Genomic DNA, 12,611 nt, shown 5'->3' with positions numbered 1-12,611 from the left:
AAAGACTCTTAGTGGTTCAAAAGGAAAATACAATGAAAGAAACCGTTTCCATTCTGAGTAACAGGGAGCAAGTAACTTGGAGAAAATCTCCAAGTCAGCATTTGTCAAATGTTTCTTTATGGACAGATCCCCATTATTTCTAGTGAACTCCCAACATGGGAACCCTGTATGTAAAAGGGTTAAGAGCAACATTTTAGTAGGATGAATTTGTAAGACAACAGTTTCAACATCATTCCTTATAAAACCAACCTATGGGGCCGTTCTGCCTCCCAAGGCAGATGGCAGAGTTTCTGTCAGAAGTCCTCATGCCGGGGCGCCTGGGTAGCTCAGAGGGTTAAAGTCTCTGCCTTCAGCTCAGGTCATGATGATCCCAGGGTCCTGGGATCGAGCCCCACATCGGGCTCTCTGCTCAGCGGGGAGCCTGCTTCCTCCTCTCTTTCTCTGCCTGCCTCTCTGCCTACTTGTGATCTCTGTCAAATAAATAAATAAAAATCCAAAAAAAAAAAAATATAGAAGTCCCTATGCCATTCCCTCCTGCCCACAGGCACTGGTGAGGGGAGCACCTCACCCGAGAGAGTGGGGGCTCAGGGAAGCGCTGTCTGTTATGAGCTGCTGACAGGCACTCAGTATTGCGGGCAGGCTGGGCGGGGACTCTGTTTAACGAAGGGCCCTGATGAAATTTTAGACATACGCGAAAATACTATGGCTTTGTGTCAGGAGGCAAAGACCTGAGCTCTTCTTAAGAAATGAACAAGATTTCTGAGGGTGGGGGCTGCCAAAAGAAAGGGAAGAAAGACCAGATAAGGTGAGGCAGAAAGCTGGGGTCCCGAGAAGGATAAGTGGAAGGATAGTTGACATTAAAAATTATTAGATGTTAGGAAACAGAAAGATAGCCATAGAGAAGTACCCAGTGCCAGAAACAACCAAAGGACTTTTAAGAAGATGGATACATTTTATAACATCACCATTTTATAGGTGAGAAAACAGAGGCTCAGAGATGTTAAGTGACTTGCTCCAGACCACACAGGAAGCTCCTCAGACCGGAGCTCTCTCAGCTCCAGAACCCAGGCTCGCAATCTACGCTACCAGCCTCAGGATCCAAATCCTAAAATATTCTGCTTTGTATTCCTGAGTAATATTGTACCCTCTTGTCCCATATTGCGTAAAGGAATAAATAGGCTGTATTTTTTTTTTTTTTTTGAAGACCACAAAGGTACAACTTTCCTTACAGTGACACAAGTTTAAATCCTGCATGTGTGCACAGGAATGAAGGAAACTTCTTTCTGAAGGTGTCCAAGCCAAGAGGGAGTTAGCATGACAATATAAGTTAACAGTGTGTTAAAATACAGCATATAGGGGCACCTGGATGGCTCAGTCGATTGGGCATCTGTCTTCGGCTCAGGTCATGATCTCAGGGTCCTGGGATTAAGCCCCTCATCAGTCTCTTTGCTTAGCAGGGAGCCTGCTTCTCCCTCTCATTCTGCCCCTTCCCCCTACCTCTGCTTGTGTGTGCTTTCTCTCTTTCTCTCAAAGAAAAAAAAAATTTTTAAGATTTTATTTATTTATTTGCCAGAGAGAGAGAGAGAGATCACAGCAGCTAGCAGAGAGAGAGGAGGAAGCAGGCTCCCCGCCAAGCAGAGAGCCCGATGCCGGGCTCGATCCCAGGACCCCGAGATGATGACCTGAGCTGAAGGCAGAGGCCTAACCCACAGAGGCACTCCTCTGTCAAAGAAATTTTTAAAAAATATTTAAAATATGAAATATAATACATTTGGATCTATTTATCAACAAGTTTTTCTTTTTTTTTTTTTTCAGTGAGATTTTGAACAAGCCCTTGCCAAACCTGTGATGACTCCTTACAGCTTGGGAATCATGTCTTAGGGGATATCCAGTCAGGCCAGCAACTGGGGGCAACTAAGCCTGCGGACCCGAGAGATAGATGCTTTACGGCTTATGTTTCTGGGCCGTTTTATTCTTTTGTCATAGCTAGAAGCCATCCAGCCCTAAAAGGGTGGTTTCCCGCCTGCAAAGCCTAGCCCTGGCTTTCTGTGTCCGAGTCACCAGCACTGCAGGAGGAAGGGTGGTTTATTTTCGCCAAACTGTCTGGGGAGAGAGTTTTAGGGGTCGAGGTCAAGATTGTTTGACTTTCGACCCTATACTTGTCCATATTATTTATGTTTTCCCAATGGATGTATACTATTTTAGTCATCTAAAAAGTTAAATGAAACAACAACAAAACCTAAATATGGTACCCATTTTTTTAAAAAAGAGACTCCAAACTGTGGGAACCTCTAAGGGCAGCTCTGGGCTGTAATTAAATCCTACTTCTTTACTTCAGTAGAAACTTTATCCTAAGAGAGAAAAAGCTTTTAGTCTCTCACAAGTTTGTTTGAAAAGCTAACCTCAGAGGCACCTAGGGGGCCCAGTGGGTTAAGGCCTCTGCCTTCGGCTCAGGTCATGATCTTAGGGTCCTGGGATGGAGCCCCGCATTGCATCAGGCTCTCTGCTCAGGCTCTCTGCTTGCCTCTCTGCCTACTTGTGATCTCTCTGTCAAATAAATTTTTTTAAAAAATCTTAAAAATAAAAAGACTAATTATACTAAAAAAAAAAAAAAAAGATAAAGAAAAGCTAACCTCACAATCAGGGCTGTCCGACTGGAATTTCAAATTCACTTACCAACATTACGTATCTGCAAGCTCTCTCTAACACAGAAGCAGTAGGACTTGAGAGGGGAGGACCCGGGGTGGGCCCTTCTCTCTCCTCATAATTAAGAGAGTAGCCTTGGGCAAAGGGGTCCTCCTTTCAAGGTGCACTTCCCTCCGTTATTAGATGAGGCTCCTGATTAAAGACCAGCCCTTGTTGAAATCTGAGGAAGATCACGAACATCTCTATCAACTTGCTGCCACTCCACGGCTCCAAAAACAGAAAAGGGAAAGGAAAAGAAAAATGATGTTAGAAAAAACGTTAGTGAATTAGGCTTGTGCTAAACTTAGGAATAATAGGCATTGTTGAACCCCTTCCTTTCTTTTAATAAACCTTAAACTCCTGCTACACGCAGTCGTGATTTCAGCAGCTCGCTTTACAAAAGCAAATGGTGCTGGAAATTTTTAGTAACAAGTCCACAAGACTCAGATGTACAAAGACATTCTTTATTCCTATAAAACAGAAGTCATCTTGAGCCCTGAGCTCACATTTTCCACCAAAGGTGGGAAAACTTAAAATTCACCTCTTGAGGCAAGTTAGTCACTTCTGGTTTGAAACATGATCAACTCTAGATTAAAACCCAGTAAATCCAAGACCCCCTCCTCCTGATGCTTCCACCCTCTTCTTTGCCCAGGGGAGACCTAGACTGGGGGCAAAGGCGCCTTACCTCTCGTGTTGGTCAAGAGAGTATTTTGGGGCCCTCTTGCTGTCCCCCACCCCTAGTGGCCTCCCTGGCCTCTCACTGGTCCCACCTGCTCCGCCATTGGCCGCTGACATCACGGGCGTGCCACAGCCTCCAGACCCCAGGTCCAAGGGCTTGTCCTCCTGGTTGCCCTGATTGTCCAGGCTGGCCCTTGACCTCTTCGCTCCTCTGCAGCCTGTTCACCTGGAGGGTCAGTAATTCCAGGCCACTTTTCCCCAGCCCCGCCCTGAGCGCCAGCCCCTGGGAGCCCCCTAGGTCTTGGCCAGTCCGGCTCCCGTGCAACTTCACACCAGGAGTCCCTGGAAATTGCAGTCTCCAGGCTATACCCTGGAAGAGACCTTGAGATTTCCTATTCTGGCCCTCGGAGTTACTGGTGTGTTGGCAAACTGGCTAACAGGGAGAGGGCAAGGAAATCCTGATTTGCAGCTTTTGCCCCATTGTCATATCCAGACTGTCCTCATGGTTGATTTCAAGCTGGGAGGCACACCAGTAAGTTTTTGTGAGCCGTGATACAGCAAACTCCAGCTCTTTGTACCTGGGAAGCAAGGGAGTGGGCAGGGGGGTTTACACAGCTTTCCCCACACACCTCAAGAGATCTTCCCCTTTTGTCTCATCTCCTCGGCTAGACTTTTAGCTCGTTTGGGGCAAGATTACATCTCAAAGCCTCATTTCCCAAAGCATTTCTCCCAGGGGCTTGGCAGGAGGCTCTCAGTGCTTACGTTGACTGATTACATTCTTTAACAATATTGCCACTAAAGACTCTTTAATTACATTTTGTTTTTACTAAAGTATAATTGACATACAGTGTTACATTAGTTTCAGGTGTACATCATAGTGATTCAGTAATTTTATACATTATGAAATGATCCCAGTGATGGGTTTAGTTACCATCTGCTGCTAAGGACTTAAAATCTCTTTGTTTTGCTGTTGGAGGCATGAAGGTGGCTCATTCCTTGTGATTTTTCCCTGCAGATCCAATGAAATTAATCCAGTGCCCCATAGCTCCTGAACACGCACGGAGAACGTGCCGGCCACATTGCTAGGGACTTTTTTTTTTTTTGAGATTCCATTGTTTAAGTAATGTCTACACCCAACGTGGGGCTTAAAGTTACAAGCCTGAGATCAATTGTCTTTCCACCACCTGAGCCGGCCAGGCGCCTCACCCAGGGAATTTTTTAATACAGCAAGGTGTACGGTTTCGTGAAACATATTTAGTGGGATGGATTTGGTAGAAATCAAATTAATTGATATCATGATTTAAATTTCTAGGCAGAAAGACCTGACTGAACTCACTAGCAGCCTCCAGTCAACATTATCAAATCGGTGTTAAGTCTTTGATCAACTTTTTAGCCCCAAGTGTATGAGTCATTGCAACAAAGACTGATTGAACACTTAATATTTGCAAAGAAGGTGCTTTAAGAACTGAGGAAATGTGGGGTGCCTGGGTGGTTCAGTGGGTTAAAACCTCTGCCTTTGGCTCAGGTCATGGATCCCAGGGTCCTGGGATCGAACCCCACATCAGCTCCACATGGAGCTCTCTGCTTGGCAGGGAGCCTGCTTCCCCCATCTCTCTGCCTGCCTTTCTGCCTACTTATGATCTCTCTCTCTGTCAAATAAATAAATTTTTAAAAATCTTATTAAAAAAAAAAAAAGAACTGAGGAAATGTGTAGGACCATGATTCTTGAAGCGGAGTCTGGGACCAGCAGCCCGGGCCCCCAGGGTTCCTTGACGGGCAGCTGCAACACTGCCCCCTCCCTGATCCCGAAAGACTGACTGAGCTGGGAATGGCTTAGAGCCTCGCCTGGTGCACGTCTGCAGTCAAAAGGAGAGAACAGATTTGGGAAGTGACTCTTCTTTTCCTCCTTCCTTACACACCTACTCTCGCTCCATAAAATTGGCGCTCCTACCATTTATTGAGCACTTACCGTAAACCAAGTACTTCTTCAGTCATTTAAAAGCATTTTATTTCAAACTTACGATGACCCTTCGGAGAAACTTTTTTTTTTTTTTTTTTTACGTAGGCTCCACACCCAGCATGGAGCCCAGTATAGGGCTCAAACTCATGACTGTGAGATCAAGACCTGAGCTGAGATCAAGATCAATTAGCCGAGTAAGCCACCCAGGTGCCCCCAGGACAAACATTTTATCCCCATATTATGGAAAAGGAAATGTGCTCATACAGTATTACATTAGTTTCAGGTACACATCACCTGAAGGTGATATAAATCACCTTAAGTAAATCATCTAATACCATAGTCGTGTTGCCTTATGGTCCCCCAAAGATATGTCCCTCCAGAGCCCGAGAATATGACTTTATTTGGCATAGTCTTTTTATATGTATTAAAGTAATTAAGGTAAGGAAATGAGAATATATGCATTAGGGTGGGTCCTAAAGCCAATGCCAAGTCCTTGCAAGAGAAGGGGAAGAGGGCAGAGACACACAGAGAAAAGGAGACCATGTGAAGAGGAGGCAGACACGGAGTTACAGAGCCACGAGCTAAGGAAGGCTGGTGGTTGCTGGCAGCTACCAGAATTAGGAAAGGGGCAGAAAGGGATTCTCCCTCAGCCTCCAGAGGGAACCTATCCTAATGACATCTTGATTTGGGACTTCCAGCCTTCAGAACTGGGAGAGAACACATGTCTGCCGTTGGGGGCCACCCAGCTTGTAAAACTTGCTATGGCCGCTGCAGGAAACAGATCCTAGGAGCGGAATCCACATGCAGCCGGGGGCCTGACTTCTGAGCCCATACCTTTGCCACCACAGAACAAGGCTTTGGCCTGGGGTAATCTGGCCTCCTTCTACTATCGCTGCACTTACATCTCTTTACCCTCCTGTGTGCTCTAGGCACACTGAACTTGGCCTTCTCTGAATACGTCGTACTGTTGATGGCTCTGTGCCTTTGTGACTCCTGCCCCCTCTACCTAACGCAGTGTGATGGACTGAGTGTTTGTCCTCCCCCCTCCCCATGATGGGGAATCCCTCATTCCCAGTGTGATGGTATCGGAGGTGGGACTATTTGGAGGTCATGAGCGTGGAGCCCCTACAATGGGGCTGGTGTCCTTCTAAGTAGAGGAAGAGACACCAGAGCTTCCTCTATCCACCACATGAAGACGCAGGAAGAAAGCAGCCATCGGCCAGTGGGGAGGAGCGCTCTCACCGAAGTCTGGGTCCACTGGCACCTTGATCTGGGACTTCCAGCCTGCAGAACTGTGAGAAATGCATGCTTGCTGTCTAAGCCCCCCTGTTCTAACGGCCTCGAAGGCACACCCTCTTTCCCTTCTCTTGGCCTGGCAAACTCTTACTGTCCCCCAATATGTTGCTCATTAACTAATCAAATCTTGGTGTAATTTTCTTGATGAAATTTGTCTCAGTGTCTTCCTGGTTTGTGGAAGTTCCTAACAAAAATGACAAGAGAGGGGCCTTTGCTGGGAATCAGGCCTGGCTTATGAAGGGCACCAGCGCTGTTGATGGCCTGTCCAATTGTCGTTCCTCCCTCCTTCCTCGCTGGCAGATTTCTTATGTTACCCAGGAACGTATCCCTCCACAGGCTGGCTCAGGGGTGACTCAGGAGCGATTGGAACTGTCCACAGTGGGACCAACTCTATGGCCAATGATTGGTTTGGAAATGGGTATGTGATCCTGTGCTAGCCAAAAAGACATAATGGGCATTTTTTTCAAGATTTTATTTATTTATTTGAGAGACAGAGAGAGCACAAGCTGGGGGAGGACAAAAGGAGAGGGAGAAGCAGATTCCCAGCTGAGCACAGTGTCTGTCCATTCCAGGACCCCGAGATCATGACTTGAGCCGAAGTCAGAGGCTTAACCAACTGAGCCACCCAGGGACCCCCTTATGGGGAGCTTTTAGGAAGAATTTTGTACTCCTGGAAAAAGAGGCATTGGAGGAAACTGTTCCTCTTCTGTGGTACAATGTCCTATCTGCCTACGATGCTGGATTGTGGCGCCATCTTGTAGCCATGGGGAGTGTTAACTTTCAATGGTGACGCAGATACGCTAAGGGCAGCACGGTGTGAGGTGGAAAGTCACATGGACCTTAAAGACAGTATTTTACCACTGAATAACTAACCTTAGACCAGCGCTGTCCAAAGACTGGGTAGAGGCCCATCCGAAGACACAGCATAGAGGTAATACCTTTCTCTACCATTTAAGACATGTTGTACTGAGTTTGGGATTACTTAAAACAGAAATCATCCCAACAACTATCATACAACCCAATGGCCAAAAATATCTCCAGGCCCACCCTGGGAGAGAAGTCTGAGAACTCCACCATTTTCAAATTATTGAAGAAAAGTTCCACATGTCAGACAGCAAGTGTACCCTGCAGAGGGATCGGTCACCGAGCTCTTCACACTTCAGAATGTGTTTATTGATTCCTAAACAGCCTTTCCCCTACACATTTTTTCTGTGTCTTTTCTATGACAGTCATTCTGCTAGACTCTGGGATGAAGATATAATGAACAGTAAGTTTCAACCTATAGCTAGCATGTAAATCTTCCTTTATGTCATTCTCTCTGAAGTTATTCTTTTTTTAAGATTTTATTTATTTATTTGACAGAGATCACAAGTGGGTAGAGAGGCAGGCAGAGAGAGAGGAAGGGAAGCAGGCTCCCCACTAAGCAGAGAGCCCGATGTGGGGCTCGATCCCAGGACCCTGGGATCATGACCTGAGCCAAAGGCAGAGGCTTTAACCCACTGAGCCACCCAGGAACCCCTCTCTGAAGTTATTTTAATGTGCAGCTGAACTTGAATGGCAGGGAGCAGTTAAGGACACCAACCTCCAAGCCTTTGAAGATCTGAGTATAACTTCTGACTCCCCCCCAAATTAGCTACTGATAGTCTACCTTTGACCAGAAGCCTTAGTGATAACATAAAGATTTGAACATATATTTTGTGTTGATATGTATTACTACTGTATTCTTATGAAAAAGTAAACCAGAGAAAAGAAAATGTCTTCAAGAAAATCATTAGGAAACAAACATACATTTATAGTTCTATACTGTATTTTTAAAAAAATCCACATATAAGTGGATCCATGCAGTTCAAAACTGTGCTATTCAAGGATCAACTGTAAATTAATTTTTTTAAAGATTTTTATTTATTTATTTATTTGACAGACAGAGATCACAAGTAGGCGGAGAGGCAGGCAGATAGAGAGAAGGGGAAGCAGGCTCTCTGCTGAGCAGAAGAGCCCGATGTGGGGCTCGATCCCAGGACCCTGAGATCATGACCTGAGCTGAAGGCAGAGGCTTAACCCACTGAGCCACCCAAGCGCCCCTAAATTATTTTTGTTTAAAAGCATATTTGAACTTAGACTCCATTAAAATAAAACCCAAAACAAAACCCTAACTCCCACTTAGAGCTACATGAATGCAAAATTATGAACAAGATGAAAAGTCTCGAAGCACCTGGGTGGCTCAGTGGGTTAAAGCCTCTGCCTTCAGCTCAGGTCATGATCTCAGGGTCCTGGGATCGAGCCCCACATCGGGCTTTTCTGCTCAGCAGGGAGCCTGCTTCCTTTCCTCTCTTTCTCTGCCTGCCTCTTTGCCTACTTGTGATCTCTGTCTGTCAAATAAATAATAAATAAAATCTTTAAAAAAAAAAAGATGAAAAGTCTCCAGTTCCATCCAGGTTAGTGTGGTATTTGTGGAGTTTTTATTAAGAGATCTCAGCTCAGGTCTTGAGCTCAGGGTCGTGAGTTCAAGCCCTGTGTCAGACTCCATGCTGGGTGTGAAGCCTACTTTAAAAAAAAAAAAAATGGAAAAGCAAGGAAATGCAGCTCCTGAAGTGCCCCTACCCCATGAAAATAACAAACAGGGGGATGCAGGCCAAAGCTGAACAAGCCAGGGAGACAGGGGATGAGCTCAGCACACTAAGATGGGAGCAAGTCCCTGACAGCGCGGGAAGGAGAGAGCAGAGAGCTGCAAGCCAGCAGAGAGACTGAGTCAATGCTGGCAGCTCCTAAAAATAGCAGAGCAGGGCTGTACGCTTTCCTGTGCAAACAGATTTAAAGCTGACAGGTAGCGTGGGCTCTGTGGGGCTCCTAACAAAGGAGGGCTGGAGTCATCTTGACCTGAATGCCTCCCGCTGGAAGTTCCGGGCCCTCGCTTGGCAGCGAGGAAAGCCGTCGGGGTGGGTGGCACGTAAAGCCAGGGGCATCCTAGAGGGAAAGGAGGGGGAGAGACACACCTGCTAAAACCCACTCTGAACTCTGAACCCATTTCACTGAGAGGAGTTTGAATCAAATGAAAAAGTTGTAAATTAAAAACACTCAATAAAGGAAAAAAAGGACTAAGCTCTTGATCTGGTTTTGAGAAAGCTCAGCACGGGGTCCTCTGAAGATAACACTTTTGGAAGGTGCCTGGCCTCCCCCACGTGGCACAGCAAGATTGAAAAAAGGATGACAAAGTGGGTAGCTGATTTATTTCCGCCAGCCCTTGCGCAGTAAACAGCCTCTTTTTTAAGAACTCAAGACGGAAAACAATGCCAGCATGAATTATTTAACAGCGATAAAAATTACTATCTGTAAAAACACGTGAATGTGCTTACCCGAAACCCCGTGAGTCTGGGTATAAGTCAGCATGACAGCTCACGAGCGAGACCTGAGCACTTTGTGGAATGAATCCTAGAGAGCATTACTTAATTTGGACCGCTGTCTTCCGGTAGTTTTTCTTTTGCGCCTTCTTGCCAGTTTTCCCTTGATAGTCTCTTCCTTTTCCAAACCATCTTTCATTCCAAATCAATCCTCTGAGAGAACGGAGCTGGTCAGGACCTGTGGTTTGTCCAAATGAATCCCCAGCAACTGTCAAGTGGGAAGCCCTTGCTTTAGCTCGGCATTCAAGGCCTCTGGTGGTCTGGCCCCATTCTATGTCCCTTGCCTCACCACAACCTCCCTTTCTACACTCCACCTGCATTCCTCATCCCCAGGTCCTGGCTGGACTTCCCCGCCAACCTGTCTGCACTCACGGAGGCTCCCTCTGGGCGGGCTGTCCTTCCCTCATTCTGGGCAAATGCTCTTTCCCTTTCTCTTTCCCAGATGCGCCCTACTGCACACAGCCTTTCCTGGTTGCCTTTTTTGAGTAAACATTACGAATGCTGCTTAGTAGATTTCCTTGAGACGCCTGACCTGGAAGAAAGGAGTTAAGGCGGCGGCCGGAGGGAATGAAGGACAGAGAAGTGTTGTCATTTGCTTGTGATCAATGATAGGAGGAGCCTTGTCTGTGGAGAGGGAAGTGCCTGGAGAGAAGGGGAAAAAGGGAAGGTCCAGAGTGGGGTGCATGGGATGGTCTCATGGGCAAGGGGAGGGGTCAGTCCTGGACGGGAGGCAGGGACTTCTCTCTCCAGTCCCCACTGTCGTTTTCAGATCATATACGCTCCGATACAATGGTAGTGGGAGTGGAGGTGGGGGTGCTTGGAAGGCCACTCTGCCTGTAGACTGCTGTCCTCCCTCACCTACTTCGTGCAGTCGGAAAGGCCATCGGTCTGACTTTTATTCCTTTGACCATCAATTGAAGGTGTGTGTGCAGGTATGTGTGCATCTGTGTGTGTGTGTGTGTGTGTGTGTGTGTGTGTGTAGAGGTCACTGGGAGTGGGCTACCTCTCCCTCTTCTGCTTCTACAGAGATCCCTGGGGGGTTCTCCTGGCCTCATTAACTTTCTTCTGGTGAAATGGAGAACAGGAACGGATCCCCATCTTCTTGGCCTTCTCACTCTGTTTTCCTTTGCAGGTTGGATGAGAGATGGCGTGCACTTTGTCCTCGCCCTTCTGTATCCCTGAGACAGGTTCTGTCCCCCTGGGGGCACCTTTGGCCAGCCCCGAGGCCTGGGACTGAGTAAAGGGGTTCAGGTCCAGAGAGAAGCAGGACTGCAGACTGCGGCCACATGTCCAAGTGCCAAGCTCCGGCTCAGCCTCCATCCTTTGGGATCTGTGCGTCCCATCTGCCTGCTTCCAGGGTCTGCTTCCTACAGGCGGAAGCAAGATGGTTGCAGTAGCATGTAAATCGCTCCAGCTTTGGGGCGGATCACCCTCTGGAGTCTGGTCCTGAGGAGGGAGAGACAAGAAGAGAAGGTGAGCGTCCCCACCATGGAGGTGAGGGCGGGGAGCCGTGCCCTTAAAGACCAAGGGAGACAATCAACCTCAGCTCTGCAGTCCTGGGCCTCACTGTGTGCTGCTGACTTGATAAATACAATCACTAAAGCTTGTACTTTGTGTTTCTTATTTTAAGATATTGAAAATGGGTCAGCGGTATGTAAATTAAGTTGACCTGAGTCCTTCCTGGGCTAGAACGCAGGCCTCCCCTCGGGTGTTGCCCTGTCATGGGCCTGCTCTCTGGTTTTCTACCCCACCCCTGACCTGGGCTGCCTTCCTGCCTCCCAGGCTGGGCGATGACTCTGGATTTGAACAGAGACACCTGAAGGCAAAGGCTCAGCTTCTCTCCTGCTTTGCTTTCCCCCGCCTGTGGTCCAGCACTAACTTGACCCCTACCCAAGCAGTGGCAGAAGGTTACTAAGTCAGTCATTCCCGCAGCAATGACTGACAGGCGGGCGGATCAGATTGCTTGGTACATAGGTGCCAGGCCCTAAGGTCAGGTACATGGGTATAAACTTGGCAGTGCCCTTTATGGGCTATGGAACCTTAGGTAAGTTCTGCACCTAGTCTCAGTTTTCTCATCTGTGAAATGGACATAATAATCATTTTACACCACAGAACTGTTGTGAAGATGGCAGGAGATAAGGAGCTTGGGACCCAACCAAGGAATAATATCCTGGATGCTAAGGACTTTAGAATCAAATCTGAAAACAGTAAGAAAACCACAGACATTCTTGAGGAAGTGCAACAATGGAAACTGGGCTTCTGGGAGACAATTCCAGCGGCAGCATGACGGGGATTTGGAGAGTCTGGGAATGAATCCCATGAACCTCAGGTGTCTGTTCTGCTCCTGGGATCCCCTCTTGTTCCCAACCAGCCTTCCTGGAACATCGGATCTGTCCTGTTAATGCAGATTAGGTAACACGGATGGAAGCCCCAGAGATCTCGGGCAGATGAGTTCCTTCTGCAGCTTGCTCTTGCATTAAAAGATTTCAAGGGCCTCTTCCCTGTCAAAAAAAAAAAAAAAAGCACCCTTTTACAGACTTTTAAGACGATTTATGATCTCTACATTTAACCTGCTAATACCATTGAGCACAACA

This window comes from Mustela nivalis (assembly GCF_964662115.1).
Source record: "Mustela nivalis genome assembly, chromosome: 8".
Taxonomy (NCBI): domain Eukaryota; kingdom Metazoa; phylum Chordata; class Mammalia; order Carnivora; family Mustelidae; genus Mustela; species Mustela nivalis.
This window is presented reverse-complemented; position numbering follows the sequence as displayed.